Consider the following 21,727-nt stretch of genomic DNA (forward strand, 5'->3'; position numbering starts at 1 on the left):
ACAAGGACAACCAATTAGGCCGCAGAAATGGTGTGCAATCAAGGGTAAATGGACCAACCATGAGACCAATGAGTGCTATTACCGACCAAAGTATGATGGGAATGTTCAATACGTGCCTATGAGGCCACAAGGATAACCCATGTACATATATCAGCCTAATATGGCCCCAGATCAAAGACCACTGATGGGTATGGAAAGACCTCAACCCTTGTTGGGTCAACAACCTCCATATCTGGGACATAATGTAGTGCCTGTAAAGTACATGCATCTAGAGGGATTCATAGATGAACAAGCACTAGTGCCTTCTACACCCTATGCTAAGCCTAGTCCATCTACAGTAATGATAAAAGGAGATTGGTATAATTCACATCCACCACCAATGTAAGACCCTGTGACTTATGCTCCACCAGATCTTGCACCAATATACTATGTTGTTAATCAAGGTGTCAGACCTCCTATAGTAATACCCATGATCAAGCCAAGAACTGGAAACTGTCATAATTGTGGTGCAGATGATCATTGGAAAAATGAATGCTCAGAGCCTGACAAGAATCTCAAGCTAGTTGAAGCTGATTGCATACAATGTTGCAAAAAGGGAGGACACTTCCTGGAAGACTGTCCAAAAAATCCTGTAAACAAGGGTGAACGTAGTCCAAGTGATACCTAGTAGCTCATCTGAGAGTGAAGCAATTGTTCCAATCAAGGTAATCACCAGAGCCAGGCTACAAAAAAGAAATATAACTTCTCTGATGATTCAAAAAATACAAAAATTTCCTCTCAAAAGAACAAAAGAAGCAGAACAAAAGGTATGAGATGAGAAATAGAAACAAAGGGTTGAAATTGAGGAGAAAGCAAAGAAGCTAATCCAAGAAAAGGTGAAAGAAATTAAAAGCGAAATCAAGAAAACCACCGTGAAAGCTGGAAGATCAATTTGGTTGACAAAATTTTTGAGCCTATTAATGCAGATCTGGAAGCCCACCAAGAGGAACTTAAAGCATGCCAAAACATGGAAAATAAATGAAAAAACTATCCTTCTCCAGACATGGAAGCAGCTAAGCTTGAAGCTTATCAAAATTTGGTAAGAATCATGCAAGAAATACTGGAAAAACAAAGATCCAAGCTCGAGAGTATGGCAAAACTTGAGGAGCTTGTGGTAAGAGCCAATAAAGAAAAATCTGAAGTGGTGGTAGAACCCTACTGTAAAACAAAAGGTCTAGATCTTATAGTCCCGGAAAGCAAAGATGCCTTAGATGGAATTCCATTCGTAGAAGAAGACTGATCAGGACACTTATGGGAAAAAGTTAGAGAGATCAATGATGGGAGCCTAACTCTAAAGTCAGCTCCTATAGAGGAGGTTTGGTTAGACAATCTACCTCCTGATATGGACATGGATGTACAATCCTTGTATGGGGATTGCGGATCTGAAGTTTCAGGAATGTCTAAACCATTGACCTTGAAAACATTACCCTCTTACTTGCAAGATAACGAAGATGAATCCATAATGTGTAAAACCACTCAAGTAAAAAGAGCGGAACATACCTAGAAGTAGGTAACATTCATTTAATCATGTTTACACCCATCCAATGCACTCTTACTTTAGGCGAACTGTTGAAAATCAAGCCATATTTATGGAATGATCTACAGAAAACTCTAGGGAAGGTGGGAATAACGGGGCTAATTGCATAAAATTTGGGAAAATTCAAACACGAAATGGACAACAAAGAGATTCGAACTGTTCCAATGAACCAAGTTGGAGAATACTACGAAGGGGAAGAGGGAAACACCACTCTTTCAGTGAAATATAACGACATAGAAACCATGGAAATACTGGATAGTGGGGCAGGCATAGCCATAGCCACGAAAGCAGATGGGGAAACCTGGGGATAACCAGCCATTAGGCAAACTCTAATGAAATTACAATTGGCTGATGGACACATCGAAAGACCCTTAGGACTGCTTTAGAAAGTGATAGTTAATTCTTGTGGGATTGAATATCAACACACTTTTGTCATAGTAGACTTTGGAAAGAAACTCAATTACGGAATCATACTAGGAAGACCTTTCATGCGACAAGTACAACTCATTCAAGATTGGGAAAACAATTATCTGTACTTGAAGCAAGTGGGATCAATAACAAGGGTTAATCTAAAAGATCACACTTATCGAGATTTCTTGAAAACGCCCATATAGGAATTTGATTTAGTCTCTTCGGCTAAAACTAGGCTTCCATCTTGGTTGAACAAAGACACTCCTATTTGGATGTGTGGAGCTTCAAAAAATGGAAGCTTAAAACGAGAAGAATGTATCTTAGAAAGGGATTGCACAGATGAAGCCTATGTACCTGAACCCTTTCCAGAGCATTTGTTCGAGCCATTTGAATGGAATCAAATTTTAGCAACAATGGATGTATGTGTAAACATGTGTGTGCCTACTCAATTTTACAATGAGGATGGCTACGACATAATCCCCATCCAAATGATTTCAACCCTTATCATTGAAGACAGAAGTCTGGAACCCAAGGACCTCATGAAAGCTCAACAAGTCTTTTCAGACCTCTACTATGATGCAACAGATGAGTTAGAAGAACACTCAGCTACCTCAGATGATTCGGGGTCGGAAAAAGAACATGTGAGAGCTAAGCTACTCATGAAAGGAGGGGAGGAAAAGTTTTTTGACTTTCCTAACTAGAAACCGAGAAGACAAAAATGGTATAGGCGAAAGAGGGACACTAGAAATTTGAAAGCTAGACCTATGCCATCAGTCTCTAGTAGAACACAGTTCCTGATGCAGATAGATGCACATGATTGTGTGAAGTACAAAATCACTGGCAGATATCCTTCAAACAAAAATCCAAAAATTTCAAAAACATCGAGAAAAACAAGAAAGAAAACTTAAGAAAAACCTAAAAACTAGGACAAGCATTCAATCATGACAAGAGTTGAACGGAAAAAGAAATATCAAGAGTTGAAAAAATCTCTAAAGGAGATATATACAACAGAAATGGAAACCACTAAAGAAGATGGTAAAGATGTAATGAGTGTTCCATCCCATTACAAGAGATATACTCTCCAAGGTCGAAAAATATAGTTGAACAACCTGTTAGAGAACTACGAAAACAGGGAGAGTCATACGAACGGCCTGAAAATGCAAGAAAGATAGATTTGGCCGAACCAGGAGAAGAGCCTAGACCAGCCTACATTGCAAATGACCTTATGGAAGAAGAAAAAAGGCTTTTGTTAAGCTTCCTGAAAGAATACTGATATATTTTTGCTTGGTCTTACAAGCATCTCAAGGGTGTTGATCCAGAAATCTGTCAACATACCATACCCATGAGAGATGATGCAAAACCAAGTAGACAAAGTCCATACACATACAATGAAACATTTTCCAAGAAGATCAAAGAAGAGATTGAAAGGCTTCAGTAGGCCGAATTCATTTATGAAATTGAACACACAGATTGGGTATCTCCAATTGTGGTAGTGCCTAAGAAAAATGGAAAATTACGCGTGTGTGTTAACCTCAAGAAAGTGAATGCAGCTACCATTAGAGACAACTTTTCTCTTCCAATCGCTGAGAATGTCTTAGAACGAGTAGCAGGTAAAGAAGATTATAGATTTTTAGATGCCTTTTTGGGATACAATCAACTTATGGTTGACCCAAAAGATCAACATAAAATTGCCTTTGCAACGGAATGGGGTATTTTTACCTATCGGGTTATGCCTTTTGGGTTAACTAATGCTCCGGCCACCTTTCAAAGATTGATGAGCCATGATTTTAAAGAACATCTTAGGAATTTCTTGGAAGTATATATGGATGATCTATGCATACATTCATCAATCCGGGTTGATCATTTTGAACACCTCAAAAAGGTATTTGAAAAGTGTAGACTTTATAGGATTTGCTTAAATCCTAAAAAGTGCACATTTATGGGTAGACAAGAAAAAATTCTTGGACGTATAGTGTCTAAAAATGGCATAGCTACTAATATAGACAAAATTCATGTTATTGCTGATTTGCCTAGACGGACAACAATCAAGGGGGTTCAAGCCTTCATGGGACATTGTGGATATTACAAACGGTTCATTTACATGTACGCTATAATTGCAAAACCCATGTATAGCTTGATTACACACTTTGAATGGAGTGATGTGTGTGAAGAATCCTTCATGAAGCTTAAGTAAGCTCTCACTTCAGCTCCAATATTAAAAGCACCAGATTGGAATAAGATATTCCACATACATGTAGATGCTTCCAATTTTTCCATCGGATGTATACTAGCTCAACCAGGAGACGGAAAAATTGATTTTCCTATTTCTTATGCTAGTCGACAATTGAATATGACATAAAAAAATTATACCACCACCAAGAGGGAAGCACTAGAAATGATCTATGCCGTGAAAAAGTATAGACATTACCTATCAGCCAACAAATTTGTGTTCATTGTGGACCACCAAGCCTTATTGTACTTGGTCAACAAGCCATGCAACATAGGATGAATAGTGCGATGGTTCATCATTCTTTTGGAATTTGATTTCACTGTAGTTGTAAAAAAGGGCACCACCCATCAAAGAGCAGATCATTTGTCAAGGATTGTTTCAGGAGAACCACCTAAAGGAGTAGATGATGATCTACCAAATGCATATCTGTTCTCCGTGGAAATGATACCTCAATGGTTGGAAAACATAGTATCATTGATGACCATAGCTCAGGTGGATTTGCAAATACCACTTCTTATTACAATTGGATTAATTGAGCAACTGCCTATGTATCAATTACTAGCTGGCAAGTAGCTGGAAGACTATACAAAAGAAATTGAGATGGAATATTGCTTTTATGCATTAATCCTGAGGAGAAATCCCAATACCTAAGTCAAGCACATATTACCATAGTAGGACTTCACTTTGCGGAATACCAAACTATGCAAAGGATCTTGAGACTTGGAGCATATTGGCCAACTATGAGGAGTGATGGTCATTCTTTTGTAAAGGATTGTCCTCAATGTCAAAAACAAACACCCATACCTCATGTAACATTGTTCCAAATGTCACCTGTTCCTAAGTGGAGTAACTATCTAGTTACTTACTTATCAAGCCAAACATTTCTTGAGGACATGAGCAAACACCATCAAAGAGCAATTGAAACTGAAGCAAGGGACTATGCTCTTATTTGAAACTAATTGTATCGGAGAGCTAAGGATCAAAATTTACGTCTTTGTGCAAACGAAGACGAATATATTCCAATTATAGAACAAGCACATGCTGGATTAGCTAGAGGTTACTTTTCTAGTGCGACCACTGCAAGAGCAATCTTAATGGCAGGCATATGGTGGCCAACACTTTTTGTAGATGCCAAGGAATATGTTCGAAGGTGTGATGCTTGTCAACGAGCAAAAATGCCAACACGTGTAGATAGCATGCCCTTAAGACCAATGATAAGAGCTAGAGCTTTTGCAAAATGGGGTATAGATTTTGTTGGGCCAATACAGCCACCTGCTTATAGAACCCAAGCTCAATATATCATTGTAGCTACAGACTATTTGACTAAGTGGACCGAGGTTAAAGAAACTCAAAAGAATAATGCCAGAACCACCACCACATGCTTATATGAGTATGGGTTCACAAGATATGGACTGCCAACAAAAATTGTCAGTGATAGGGGAACTCATTTTCTCAATGAGGTAATCGCGTATCTACTTAATGAATTTATGGTCATCCATAACAAATCAGCTCCTATCACCCACAAGCAAACGGACAAGCTGAGCATACGAATAAAATTCTTAGCTCGATATTAACTAAAATGATTAGTTCAGGAAGGATAGATTGGGAAATGAATCTCTATGCAGCTCTATGTGCTACAGACGGGAGCATGGAGAACCCTGCAAAATACCGAGAATCGTGATCTACAGACCATAAACGATAAATATTGCATACCTGGCAGATCCACAAGCACGAAATAGAAGTTGTACGCGAACATAGAGAGATAGCGAGTGAGAGAGAAGAAGAGAACATAAGCAGGCGCACCTCCTAGGGCGGAGTGCTACGCCTGGCACGGTGAGAGAGGAGGGAGGAGAGAAGAGAAGAAGACACAAGCATTGGGTGCAATCTCCCCCCGTGCAAGAGTGACCATTTCCCTCTTGCACATATTTGTTTTATAGATTTCTTGAATGGTCAAATTGGTTACAAACTGGCCAGCCGGTCATAAATGGCCAAAGCTCATAAAATAGCACTTGAATAATAAAATGTACAATGTATATGTTTTCATTCGCATAGGCCTAGCTTAGTCCAATCTTTTCCACCTGTCCCAACTGCAATAAATAATAAAATATCAATTCCATAACATACCTCTCCGTTGGAAAGCAACTGTCCTCAGTTGCGAAGATAAAAATATGCAAACAGTACTTGTCAAAAACAATGATTAGAAATCTGTAGCAAATAGTAAAAGAAAAATCCATAAAATTAGACAACATTTCTTATGCCTGCCATCATCCACATTTCTAGTGTCCCATACCACTAGAATAAGCAGTATATGTTATACCCTGATGAATCAGGATATCATTGGTCACACTCATCATAATCAATTCGCATCAATTTCAATCCAATTCCATAAATACTGTCGCGACAACCCACAAAAATTCAAGTCCAAATATCTGCCAACATATATCCGTTTCAAATCCAAAATCCAAATATCTGAATCCAAAAGCACTTTCATTATGCACCCGGGTAACAAAATCATACCAGTTACAGTGGTGGCCAGCCATTGCAGCATGATTTTGTGATCAGTGTTGCCTCATCCGACGAGTCTACACCAATAAAACGTGCTGCCTAAATCGACGAATCTGCACTTATGCTGCCTAAATCGGCAGATTTGCATTGGATATTGTTTAAAAATCATAGGTCTGAAGTTTATAAATGTGCTGCCTAAATCGACGGATCTGTACCAAGATATGTATCTACACACTGCCTAGATCGGCGAATCTGTGTGTGTGTGACCAATGGACTAGGCAAGATATAAAGGAAAAAAAATATTTACTTTGTTGTTGACATCACAGTGCAGTATATCAAAGCACTTACAAATTATTGTGCACTATCCCAAAGCACTGTAGCTCACATGAGTAGCTGCATATCTTATAGACAAATCTTCTTTCAATACAATGAGAGGGCATGACCTTAACAGTGTTTGAGTATTCTACTTAGAACATAATGCAGAGAAATGAGATATGAAAAGAGGGCTGACATATGCGAGGTACATACCAGGAGTGTTTGGAATGGGTGTCCTTGAGTATGCGTGTGGAGAGAGCCGTTTTGTCGCTTTGAATGGTTTCAAGAAACACAGCTAGGAGTTTGGCACCATCTTGTATGACAAAGGCAGTATAGTCGACCACTAAGGAATAAGGTTTAGATGCATATAGATATTTGGTTGATAACAAGGGAGAAGGGTATCATAAAAGTGGATAAAATATGATTAGGAGATTAGTATGAAAGCTGTAAAAATGAGTTTGCAAAATAAAGGAAAGAGATGACTTATCTAACGTCCTCGCATTATGGTCTGCATAGGTTTTTTTTTTTTTTTGAATCCTTAAATGAGTTAGAGAAATGTAACAAAAACAAATGAAGATCATGATAAAAATCATTTGAATAAGGTCAAGTAAGACAGATACTTTAATTTCCTTAAATATGCGGTAAACCAACTAAAGGTAATGGTGTTGAGCAGTGCTACTGTACAACAACTACTAAAATATAACAATGTGCCATTCGAAGAGGAGAAAACCTAGAAAATATTCAAAATTTGAAAAGTGCAACCAATTGTAAGTCACCAATTAAGAATGCATGACATTTGAGAACGTTGATTGATAAAAGGAATTGTAGAAAGAGCATGCAATATAGCCTAGCCGGAATTAGATGAAGTTGAAAAAAGTGGTCACCGAGCAAGCTGGCAGTAGGAGTATAAGCATAGAACATTTTGTACCAGCTTGTGCTAATTAAAACATTAATCAACTGAAAATAAAATGCTAACAACAGTGCTAGGTAGCGCAAAGGATTTAAAATATTGTGCTACGTACCGAAGAAAGATCATCATGCAAATCAAGCCATAAAAATCCACAAATTATAAGTAAAATAAAATCTCTACAAATAGTGTGATGGAATTCATTGAAGATATGAGAGTTATATAAACCTAAGTCTTATGATCACTTTATGAATCTTGATTGTAGTCGTCTCCAGCATATCATTTCGTAGTTGTGTTCCAAATACTCTCTGCCTTAATTAGTGTTGTTACCCACCGCAAATTTGTATCATTCGTCAATATCTAGTCACATTGTAATCGTCGATGGGACATATCGTCAATGTAATTATGAGGGGGGGGCTCTGTTGTGGAGGTGTCAGATGCAGCAGACGAGGGGGAAAGAGTGAGAAATGAAATGAAATCGAATGTTACATTAAACGCCTTCAAAGGCCAAAATTACATTTGAGTCAAAATGGAACTACGTCCTCGTGTCTCCCAACGGCTTTCATGCTCGTGCATTCAGGCCGTCTCTCCCCAAATGGTGTCTTCGTTCGAGAGATGGCCTGGATTTTGGGAAGGCACTAGGACATTGACGGCTTCCTTGGATGATAAACAACTATCATATTTTCCTCCGCTGGAGCGCTTTGCACCGCTTTGGCCTGCATCCGACGGGACAGACATTCGCCATGCATTGGAGGATTTATTTATCATTGTAGATTTGCTAGTTGATATTTTGAACATTTCCTTTAAGTTTATGGGTGCAGGAAGCGGAAGAAAATACAGTTGCACAGACATCGTGCTTTTAGATACCTTTGTTGTGCAGGAGGTATGTGATAGACCCGCATGTCTATGCGTCTGTTTGGGAATGGTGAAGGAAAAAGGGCAACTGGAAATTTCACATGGAGGACAATGAGGAACTTGACAATGCCCTCAATAACCCCAAGAAGGTCAAAAGGTCACAGACACTATTCAGTAGATGTTTGGTGATATGGTTTTAGATGAGACAAAGTATGGCTTTGTGATCAATTACAATCATTTATATATATATATATATATATATTTAGAGCTACAAATGCTACTATGAAGACCTTGGAATATTCTCCTGTGGTTCCACTCCTCTTGCTGCACTCTTGTATGTCTTGGTAGAAGCCATCTTGAAGTATCGAATTTCCATGTCTTCACGTCTCGCTATAGATGGGAGCCTGGAGAACCCTGCAAAATACCGAGAATCGTGCACTACAGACCATAAACGATAAATATTGCATACCTGGCAGATCCACAAGCACGAAATAGAAGTTGTACTTGAACATAGAGAGATAGCGAGTGAGAGAGAAGAAGAGAACATAAGCAGGCGCACCTCCTAGGGCAGAGTGCTACGCCTGGCACGGTGAGAGAGGAGGGAGGAGAGAAGAGAAGAAGACACAAGCACTGGGTGCAATCTCCCCCCGTGCAAGAGTGACCATTTCCCTCTTGCACGTATTTGTTTTATAGATTTCTTGAATGGTCAAATTGGTTACAAACTCGCCGGCTGGTCATAAATGGACAAAGCTCATAAAATAGCACTTGAATAATAAAATGTACAATGTATATGTTTTCATTCGCATAGGCCTAGCTTGGTCCAATATTTTCCACATGTCACAACTGCAATAAATAATAAAATATCAATTCCATAACACTATGGGCTTATCAAGTTTCATTCAAAATAGCTTTAAATGCTACACCCTTTAACCTTGTTTATGGTCTTGATGCCATACTGCCAATAGAATTTCTATTGTCGATACTAAGGGTAGCTAAGGATCTTGAGTGGACTGGAAATGAATTGTTAGAGAGACTTGAAGATTTAGAGAAGCTAGATGAGCAAAGGCTAATTGCTGTAGCTCACATCTATGCACAAACGCGAAAACAAACACAGTTTTTTGATTTTCATCTAATTACAAAAATCTTCAAAAAAGGGGATTTAGTTTTAGTCTCCTTAAGCAACACATTCCCAAGTTAAGAAAAACGAAAACGGATTGTTTATCTTTGAAGATGTATCTCCAAGTGGAGCAGTTAAGTTATCCACCTTAGATGGTGAACCAATGGCTAATTGGATTAGTGAATGTCGTTTAAAGAAGTACAATTTCCAATGAATTGTTAGAAAGGATGCATGTAGCTAAGCAAAGGAAGATAAACGATAGCAGGTTATTGATGAAACCCAAGAAGAAGCTTGGCTTTGAGTACTCAAAAGAAAAGATGCTCTCAAGAATCAACAAATACCTATTCCCATCAACACTCTGGAAATAGATGACCGACAATGGAAATTGCAAAATGATGCAGTGTCAACAGATGATAAATGGTTGGACGGAATGGACCTTCACATCAAGGTACAATTGAACAATCATAACAAAAATGCATTGATCGACACAAGAGCTCGAGTAAATGCAGTAAGTGATTCCACGTACAAGAAAGCAACAAGTCAGTCTTTGACAGCAAAAATAGCGACTATCAAAGGATGCAACAAGAACCCAACACCAACATTGGGAGTAGTCAACTTAAATGTGATAGTATACGGATGTTCATGTCCTCATCAATTTGTATGCTTACTAGATGAACACATGAATGAAACAATGATTCTTGGAATCTCATGGATGCGGACGTATAAAGCAGTACCAGATTGGGATGCCAATCAGCTCAAGCTATCACCTAAAGGCGGACAACTCATTGTTCCAATTGCACCAAGCAAGGAGGAATGTAAGGGGAGTAATCAACAAAGCAAACAACAAAGCAATCAATCTTCTCAATTCTCTTGACAAGCAAATGCTACAAATAGCATGCAAGGAGTGAGGCAAATTGATACCAAAAGCAGAGCTTAGGATAAGCCGATCCAAATCTGGGTGCCCAAAACATCATCAACTGTACCCAAGGTTCATAATACAGAGACGAGCATCTCCGAGCAAGGAACCTAACACGACATGGATCTGGAAGAAAAAGGAGCACCTATCTTCTCTGCAAACCGTAAAGCCCAACAAGCAATGGAGAGTTAAGTATCGAAAGACTCAACCACACCATTGTGCACCAAGCAAAACAAAATATCATTGGCGGGACAAAGCTCGACAACAACCATTTGTGATACCAACATCCTAGGCAATCAACGTGCTAAAGCATCCTGATGGTACAATCCATCAAAGAGCACACAAGCTACAAGATTTGCTCTTTGGAAGACAATATTAGAAAGCCTTGACATCAAAAACCCTTGAGTTAATTATTCAAGACCCAACTCATGCACAACATAATGGTTTGAACTGCATTGATCTTCAAAGCACGGCAGATCCAACCAAGACGATGCATAGACACAATTGTTCAACCCATACACACAGTCGTCCCGGAGTACGCCATCTAGGAGGGGTGGAAGGGCACTAAGTAATTAAGGGCAATGTTTGAAGAGAGAGAAAAAAGTTTCATGTTAATGTGTGATTTTTTGCAAAACCACCTAATAATACCCTTATACATCATCAACAAGGAAATTTAACTGATAATATATCCCTGATGAGTGTAAATACTGTAATTACTATAAAAAAATCATAAAAAATAGTCCTTTTTGGTTATTTTTCATCATTCTTCTTGATATTGGGACTTAAAAATGGAGAAATCCAACAAAAGACAATAAAGCTGTGTTTTTCAATGGATTTTCTTAATTATCAGATTTTCACTTTTCTTTTTAGCGCATTTTGTTATTTTCTTTGATTTTTTCAATAAACATGTCAAAAATCAATAATAAATAGTAAATGAGCTCAGATGAAAAACTAAAGACACACTGATGATCAGAAGGACAAGGTGGACAGGCACAAAAAAATTCAATCAAATCGGTAGATGAAAGCGGAAAGCCTAAATTAGGTGGCCAGACCTACTTTTGCAGAATTCTTGTAGAATGAGCTACCGGAATCCAATTGGGGAAATTTTTGAGTCTAACATAGATTTCACGGCCTAGTAGGCTAACAGGGGAATTTGGGGAAAAATGGTTCGGGAAGTCCGAGTATAGATACCCAAGCTAGGATAAAATCACCTCATTTCCACTTGTTGCCTTTGGAGAGAGAGCTTTTTGACCTTCTTCGCGCGCATTTTCTGGAGTTCATAGTTGCCTGTTTTCAACGCCGTCTCACACGAGACATGAGGGGTAAGTTCTATACTTATCAATGCTCCATTCTATACGGCCGGTAGCTAGTCTAAACCCTTGAAAAAAAACCCTAGAATCCGAGCAGTAGTGCACGAAGACCTACGACCAAAAATTGACCATAGCGGCCTTCAGCTCAACCAAATTAGATGAGACTTGAACTGTAGCATGCCTCAACATAATAGACTACTTCTATATCAACAGTCGACCATTCGGCAAGGGTCGAGGGGGTCCCAAGTAGAAAATCTAGGTTTTTGACAGATTTTAGAATTGGATTCTGACTCCACAGACAGCTTATATACGAGGTCTATATACAATGTATATGGTTGGTTTCAAAAAATCAATCAAGCCAAGCCATCGAAAATCAGAAAACGGCTCAAAGCCTACAAAGCATCAAATTTGACATACGAAGTCAAATTGACTCCAAATGAACCAAAATTGGATGAGTTGCTTCAAGACTATGTAGCCGACAAGTCCATAGCCTCAAAAGTGACTAACCAACTCTACAGGCCATGTAGTCACAAAAATTTGTGATTTCAGAGTCGACAAAGCACAAAGTGATGCCGGCAACACAAAACTTTACCAAATTCAATTTAGGACTTGTTTTAGGTGTATAGAATATGTTTAAGTCAAAATTTTCAAGTTTTGTAAGAAAAAGTTGATTGCTGTAAATAATCGCGATTATTTACTTTTGCAATATTTTGGCTTGAAATGGTATCATCACCTCACCTATCAATCACCTCATCTATCACTTGTACACACGTATTACATGCCACATTTCAGGTATGAGCCAAAATGATCAATTATAACTTGGAAAATTACCAAAAAACGTAAAGAAGTCCTTGCAAACCAATTTCTAACTTATGAGTCACATTTTTGATCCAAATCACCTCATATCAAACACACAGGGTCTACACCATGCCTAGAACCAAGTTGCACAAAAAAATGTTCATTTTGATGAAAAAGTTAATAATCGTGATTATTTACTTTTTTGCCAAGATGGCGAAAATTTACAAATTTGCCAGCATGGGACCAAAGTACATGATGTCCTGAGCGCACTAACCAAGTTAGAACAAATTTGGAGTTCAAAATCTCAAAATTCCTTTACATCTACTGTTTCAGAGACCTAAAGCCTAAATCTGGCACCATTTTCACCCTGTGCACTCAAATAAGCCCATACTTCACTCAGAGTATCTAATTGATATATACTTCAAGCCTATGGTGCCAAATTTGCAAAAAGTTGACAAAATTACTTAGCTGTAAATAATCAGATTATTTACTTTTGTTGCAATTTTTTGTTTGGACTTCAAGAATTTGATCTTTACATGTTTTTATGCATCTATGCATGTTTAAAAATTGATTTGAAGCAAATTGGACTCAATTTGTCAGCGATTCAGACTGAAGGACATTTCACGGCGGAATCTACTAAATTTTCTAACTTTGACACTCTATTCACTTAGCAGGATCCATGCAAGTTGCAGAGAAGGCCAAGAAGAGGGTCTCTCAAAAGGAGAAGCTGCAAGAGCTACCACCATATCAACTGGACCCCAGTTCAGTAAAGACGGCACATTTGTAAGGCCCCATTATGAGGAGAAGCCATCGTGCGTGAAGGAAAATCACTCACCGAAAACCAAAATTTTCACGGACAAGAATCAAGGGCAACTTTAGGGGCCTCGGGGGCGGAGCTTAGGGGTATCAGAGCAAGGTTTGCTCGTAGCTAAATTATCTCAAGGAAAGGATTCCTTGAATTGAGTGGGAGTTATGGCGGAGGAAGGGAAGCTCAAGATTGAGAAGTTCAACGGCAAAAATTACCAACATTGGAAGATGCAGATTGAAGACTATCTCTACCAGAAGGATCTCTATTTGCCACTAGGTGGTCTTGCGAAGAAGCCCACAACAATGGGAGATGAAGCATGGATTGTCCTTGATCGAAAGGCACTGGGAACAATCCGGTTAAGCTTGGCGTCAACGGTGGCCTTCAATGTTTCGGAGATGAAGAGCACAGAGGACTTGATGAAGTCACTTGACGACTTCTACGAGAAACCATCGGCATCCAATAAGGTATTTCTTATGAAGTGCTTGTTCAATCTAAAGATGGCAGAGAATGGTTCAGTTGCAGAACACCTAAATGAATTTAACACAAACATAAGTCAACTTCGATCGGTGAAAATCAATTTCGATGACGAAGTGCGAGCTCTCCTTATACTATCATCTCTACCGGATAGTTGGGACAACCTTGTGATGGTTGTAAGTAATTCTATTTCTGGCACAAATACTCTTAAGTTTGATGATGTTGTGGGTGTTCTCCTAAGCGAGGAAATACGAAGGAGAAGCACAGGAGAATCATCAAGTGCTGCATTGTCAGTGGAAACAAGAGGAAGGCCTAAGGAGAGGTTCAAAAACCAAAAGGGTCGTGATCGCTCAAGACGAAGCAAGTCACGCACAAAATCAATTCTTGAATGTTGGAACTGCGGCAAGAAGGGCCACGCAAGAAGGATTGCTGGTCCAAGAAGAAGAAGGAGACACAGTCTCAAGACAACAAGCCAACATCGGAGGCCAATGTGGCAGGTAAAGTAGAGCAAGATGCTCTAATTCTCTCATTAGACAATGTGTCTAATTCCTGGATAGTAGATTTCGGGGCTTCATTCCATGCGACACCACACAAGAAACATTTCCAAGACTACACCAAAGGTAATTTTGGGTATGTATACTTGGGAGATGATGAAGCTTGTGAGATTGTCGGCAAAGGTACAGTTTCTGTCAAAACTGCTAACGGAAATGAATGGAAGCTTAAAGATGTTAGGCATGTTCCTTCTATTCAAAAAAATTTAATCTCTACAGGACAATTGGACGATGAAGGTCACAACATTGCATTCGGAAATAAACGGTGGAAGATCTCAAAGGGATCTTTGGTGGTTGCCAAGGGAAAAAAGGTCGGTACACTTTACTTGTGTACTGTTAGCATGCAACCTTCAGCTTGTGCAGCAACTACAGAAGTTGACAGTGCGGTGTGGCACTACCGACTTGGGCATATGAGTGCCAAAGGAATGCAAATCCTTCAAACAAAGAAGCTTCTACCAGGTTTGAAAGAAGTGGACTTAGAGTTCTGTGAAGATTGTGTTTATGGTAAACAAAAGAGGGTAAAATTTCAAAAATCAAGAAATGAAAGAAAAAATAAAAAACTTGAGTTGGTTCATTCTGATGTTTGGGGTCCTGCAAGTACACCATCACTTGGTGGCTCATTGTACTATGTAACATTCATAGACGATGCGACTAGGAAAACATGGGTTTATGTCATGAAGAATAAATCCGATGTATTTTCCATATTTCAAAGGTGGAAAGCCTTTGTGGAGAATGAAACAGGTACCAAGGTTAAATGCCTCCGATCCGACAATGGAGGCGAATATTGCAGCCAAGCTTTTGAAAGCTTTTGTGCTAGCAATGGCATTCGGAGGCAAAGGACAACCCCAAGAACACCTCAACAAAATGGGATTCGGAAAGGATGAATAGGATAATCAGGGAGCGAGCACGAAGCATGCGGCTACATGCAGGCCTACCGCTTGAGCTTTGGGCAGAAGCTGTAAGTACGTCTGTGTACTTAGTCAATCGGTCACCCTCAACGGAATTGGATGGGGGAGTTCCAGAAGAGGCATGGACAGGTAAACCGGTGAATTATGCATTTCTCAAAGTGTTTGGGTGTGAGGCTTTCATGCACATAGATAGAAGCTTAAGATCAAAGCTAGATGCAAAGTCCAAAAAGTGTTTCTTTATTGGCTATGGAGAAGGTGACTTTGGGTATCGCCTATGGAATCCTGAAGATGGTAAAATCTTAAGGAGTAGGGATGTAATTTTTAACGAACAAAATATGTACAAAGATTACTTGGAAAGAAAACAAACAAAAGAAACAGTTTATGAGTACATGGAGCTTGAGGACGATGAAGACTCGAGGACTGCAAACGGTGAAGACTCGAGGACTGCAAACGGTGACAATGTGCAACAACGTCAACAAAATGAGGAGCCTCAACCTATTCCCCGAAGATCTACAAGAGCAAGTAGACCTCCAGAAAGGTTTGTGCCTTCCTTCGACCATCTCTTGATCTCAGATTCTGGAGAGCCAGAATCATACGAAGAAGCTATGCAACATGAATCCAAAGAAGAATGGACGAAGAGCATGCAAGTGGAGATGGACTCACTACATCGCAACCAAACATGGGAGTTGGCTGAGTTGCCTAAAGGTAAGCGGGCACTTCAAAACAAATGGGTGTACAAGGTGAAGGAAGAAGAAGGTGGGAAGAAAAGGTACAAGTCTAGGCTTGTGGTAAAAGGTTTTTCTCAAAAGAAAGGTATTGACTTCAATGAAATATTTTCTCCTGTTGTGAAAATGAACTCAATTAGGCTTGTCTTAAGCCTTGTGGCTCCTCATGATTTAAATCTCGAGCAAATGGATGTAAATACGGCATTCCCTCACGGTGACTTAGAGGAGGAAATCTACATGCTTCAACCAAAGGGGTATGAAGTAAAAGGTAAGGACAAAATGGTTTGCAGATTAAAGAAGAGCTTGTATGGTTTAAAGCAAGCATCAAGACAATGGTACTTGAAGTTTGATCAATGGATGTTGGATCATGGATTCACAAGATGCAACTCGGATCACTGCGTCTACACGAAGAATTTGGGAGATGGGAAGTTCATCATCCTAATGTTGTATGTTGATGACATGCTGATTGCAAGTGCTAACATGTAGGACATCAAAGACCTAAAAGAGAAGCTGTCTAAATATTTCTCAATGAAAGATTTAGGTGCTGCAAAGAGGATACTTGGTATGAAAATATCAAGGGACAGGACGAAGAAGACAATAAAGCTATCTCAAGAAGATTACATCAAGAAGGTACTAGAAAGGTTTGCAATGCAAAATGCAAAACCAGTTTCTACACCTTTGGCTGGTCATTTTAAACTAACGAAGGATATGTGTCCAAAGACACAAGAGGAGATAGCCTATATGTCTAAAGTTCCATATGCTGCAGCGGTAGGTTCTCTAATGTATGCTATGGTCTGGACAAGGCCAGACATTGCACATGCAGTGGGAGTTGTGAGTAGGTTCATGGACAACCCAGGTAAAGAGCATTGGCAAGCTGTGAAGTGGATACTTAGGTATCTAAAAGGGACAACAACAAATGCTTTGTATTTTGGAGGAACTGATATTTTTCTAGAAGGGTATGCTGATGCAGATATGGCAGGTGACAAAGATACTCGAAGGAGCACTACTGGCTATGTGTGCATGGTTGGAGGCACAGCAGTAAGTTGGGCTTCAAAGCTGCAGAAAGTGGTTTTGCTTTCTACCACGGAAGCAGAGTATGTAGCAATGACGGAGGCAAGCAAAGAAATTCTATGGCTTCACAGATTCTTAGAAGAGCTTGCATTCAAACAAGACAATTGTGTCTTGTACACTGATAGGCAAAGCGCTATCCATCTTGCAAAGAACTCAGCCTTTCATTCAAGGACAAAGCACATTGAGGTGAGATATCACTTCATACGTACTCTTTTGGAAGAGGGACAGCTAAATCTAGGAAAGGTGCATACAAGTGAAAATCTTGCAGACATGTTTACAAAGGTGGTCAACAAGGAGAAGTTGAGCTTTTGCTCATCTTCAATCGGCATTCAAGGATAAGAAGCCAGAATGGAAAGCAATCATAGGTTTGGTTTGGAGATCAGTCTCCAAGTGGGAGATTGTTAAGTATGGAGCCTGATTTATCCTTGTAATTTTCTGTGGTAAAAGCGCACATTTGTAAAGCCCCCATTATGAGGAGAAGCCATCGTGCGTGAAGGAAAATCACTCACCGGAAACCAAAATTTTCACGGACAAGAATCACGACCGGTTGTTTTCTCGCCGGAATATTCCTTTTCGCCGGAATATTATGGCCGGATGACGGCCGGAAAGTGGTCGGAAAACAACCGGTCGCTTGGCCGGTGGCCGGTAGTCAATGGCTGGTGGCCGGTGGTCGGAATTCAATGGTCGGTGGCCGGTGGCCGAATTCAATGGACGGTGGCCGAATTCAAAAGCGGACTTGTCTTCTCAAGGGCGGCCACACATGGGCGGATTCGAGGGTCCGATTTAGATTTATTGGCACAAGGGCGGCTACACATGGTTGCCTCTCATAAGAGAGGGCAGCCCTTTTGGCCTATAAAAGGAGGCCATTTCTACACACATTTCATAGTGTGTAGTTGATGCAACAAGGTGAGTGTGAGGTGGTGAGAGTGAAGCAAGGCGGGAACTCTATTAAGGGTTTAATCCCTTTGTAAACTACTTCTTCTTTTGAAGTGCTAAAGCCATTGAGTGGTTGCTTTCCCGTGGACGTAGCCCACATTGGGTGAACCACGTATATCGTGTGTACTCTCTCTCTCTCTCTACTCTATAATCTCTTGTGTGTGAAATCTATCTCTCTCCATTAAGTAATCTACTCAAAAATCTATTTAGCTACGTCTTATTTCCTAACACTCATGAAGGGTAGCCTCGGAATAAGAAGACAAGTAGATTTTTGTGCTTTCCTTATCTCCCTTAGAGATTTGACTTGATAATTCATTGTCTTCCTAGTAGTAGGCCTCTGACGAGGTTGTGTAAGTGGTTTCCCTTCTCCTTTCTTTCCAACCTTTGGATTGACTGATTCCTATTGGTTGTCATCATCTTTCTCTGAATCCTTTGAAGCTTGGTAAACTTTTCTTGCAGTTTTCTTTGACCTTGCCATCTGCTAGTTGAAAGGGGGCATGCAAGAAGATAGGATGAAAGTGTCACATGCTTCAATAATAATCCGAACAACGTGATAGGAGGTGTTTCCAAATTCTATAACTACTCGCTATCACGTCATGTGGGCAGGTGAGAAGAAAGTATTCATTTTGAGAAAAAATGCCCAAAGAACACGATAGGAGGTCTTCCCAAAGTTTAAAACTACTCGCTATCGCGTAGTGCTGGCAAATGAGAATAAAATCATCACTTTGAGATTTTTTTTCAAAGAACGCGATAGGAGGTGTTTCCAAAGCTTCAAACTCTTCGTTATCGCGTCATGCGGGTAGATGGAAAAAATGTAACCATTTTGTATAAAATTGCCCAAACAAAGCGATAGGACTTGCTTTCAGCTTATCGAATCGTGCTTAATCACGTCGTGCACATAGATCATCACAGTAGTGTCGCATTGGGAGAAAAGGTAAAAACATAACAGGAGGAAGATGAAGGACTCGATGTTGGAGGATGATGGAAGGATGGAACGACATGACCGTATTGTTTGGGAGAGGTGAGAAATGAACACGTGACATTGCCCTCTTATACCTTTGACCATTTGTACAATATCCGTTAGAGTTATGCCACGTGGCACATGTGCATGAGTGACATGTGTCGCAAATGGTCATTTTTGGACCGCCTATATAAGCTTGACCCTTGCCGAATTTAGTGCCTTATTACTTGTTTCGGCCACATGACATGAAGAACTTTGACCTAAGGACAATCGTGCTGTTAAGCCTAACTCTTCCAAAGCATTCAAAGCACTCTCTTTAGATCCTTTATACGTCCTCTAACCCTTTCAAAGCATTCAAAGAACTCTTATTCCTTCACCTAAACTCCATTCCATTTCTCTCCCTCCTTATCCATCGCCATTCTCTCCAGTCCTGCACAACACGATAGGGGGTGTTTGCAAAATCTTCCTTGTACCTCTATCGCTCTGTTTGGGTATTACTTCCACGCCCTAAACCTCTTGCACAACGCGATAGGTGGTTCTTGTAGAATCTACCTCGTACCTCTATCGCACCATTCGGTTATCACTTTTTCACATCCTAAACCTCTTGCATGACGTGATTGCAGTCTCCTTCAGGCTTGTTTCAAGTCGTTAAGTTTTGACCAAGTTTGGGTGCAAAGTCTCAAGTTTGGAACCAATCTTTTCTACCAAAACATGAGTCTTATTGGTGAAGGTCGTGAAGAGATTTTAGAGGAGAGCCCAAGTGAGAAGCTCTGGGTTTGCTATCATGGATGGTGGTGACATGGAAGTGTACTCAAAAGCATATGAAATACTCAATCCTTTGTTTGATCTTGCGGTTATGCTAGACAAATTGAAGGACTTTTTGTCAAAGGAATTCAAAGATTTTAAAGAGGCAATTGAGGGTAAGTGTTTGGTGTTGGATGGCGAGACTTATTGTCATCTAAATGAATTTACTACCAACTCAATTGAGAAAGGAAAAGTAACAAGGATATTAGGAAGATTTTCTAAGAAGACTTCTTTTATTCACCCACCGACCATTTCTTGTCATGTACATTCAAAGCCTTGCAACGTTGTTCCAAAAGAAGTTGCCTTTCTTTTCTTTTTGTTCCTTAAAGTTGAGATGCAAGGCAAAGGTGATGAAGTGACAGATACATACAAAGAGGAAACAAATACAAATGTTTCCACTGTCCTGCAGCTTGAGAAAAGTGAAATTCTAGAGGAGGAGGAAATCAATGTGGTAGCTGAGGAGCAGGAGAGTTCAAATTTTGATGTGGCTCAATTTAGAGCTAGTAATGTCAATGATGAGCCCATAGAGGAGGTAGAGGTATTTGAGGCGTTCCTTACTGTTCCAAACCCTCCCTACTTCTATATCAATGGAAAAGAGTATATCCCACTCCATCATATTCAATGTCTACTTAATATCAGGGAGGACTACTGTATTGCAACCATTTTTGAAGCTTCTAAGGTGGCCAAAGATTTCATTGACACAGAAGAAGAGTCAAAAGAGGAGTTTTTGGCACTTGATCTACAACATCTGATAACTTATTTCTTCCTACTCTTGATGCACTTGCTCTATGCATGAAAAGAGTGGAAGAGGAGAAACCTACTCTCAAAGATGAGAATTTTGAGAAGAGCCTTGTTGAGCTTGGTATCCAATCTTTTGGAAGGGACTTTAAGTTTAAGGAAATTGACATAAAAGAGATGACTCGATCATGCAATCTCTTTCAAGAAAAAGTAATTGCCAAGGATGAGTTGCAAAAGGTAGATTCAGTTTCACCTTGATCTCCCTTCCTAAAATCTTCCTTTTTTTAAAAGTTTGTTTTAATTACTCATTACTTCTTGTTTTGCAGATTAAACTCCTTGACAAAGAAAATTTTCTTGGGAGAGCTAAGGGCTCGAGAGGGAAAGCAATAGAGGGCACTTCAAGAAGGGATACCTCCTCTCTCATGCACTGCATGCCTACATTGGATAGTGCCACCTTCTGTGCTTTTCACATGCAGTATTGCGAAGATCTTGAGTTGCCAATATTTTCCCTGAAGATATTGTCACGTTTTTTGGGGTACACTCCCCTTCAAATCAATGCAAACAAGATCATGCTACTTGAGAAAGATGCAACACTTAGAATATTTGGGTATGTTGCAGGATTCAATGTGTCAAGAGCAAGATACTTTCTTTTCTACTCTAGTTATGCAGTGGTAGTCGAGGAGATAGATGTCAACCTTCTTGGACTCTATAGAAGAAAAAAGCTTTTGAGATATAGGGGTGACATGCCTAGTGATACCAAAAAAATAAAAAATTGATGTAAAATTGACATTGTCGTCAGTGTGAAGCTTGA

The sequence above is a fragment of the Adiantum capillus-veneris genome, chromosome 22 (genome assembly GCF_014529385.1).
Source record: "Adiantum capillus-veneris isolate H3 chromosome 22, ASM1452938v2, whole genome shotgun sequence".
Taxonomy (NCBI): domain Eukaryota; kingdom Viridiplantae; phylum Streptophyta; class Polypodiopsida; order Polypodiales; family Pteridaceae; genus Adiantum; species Adiantum capillus-veneris.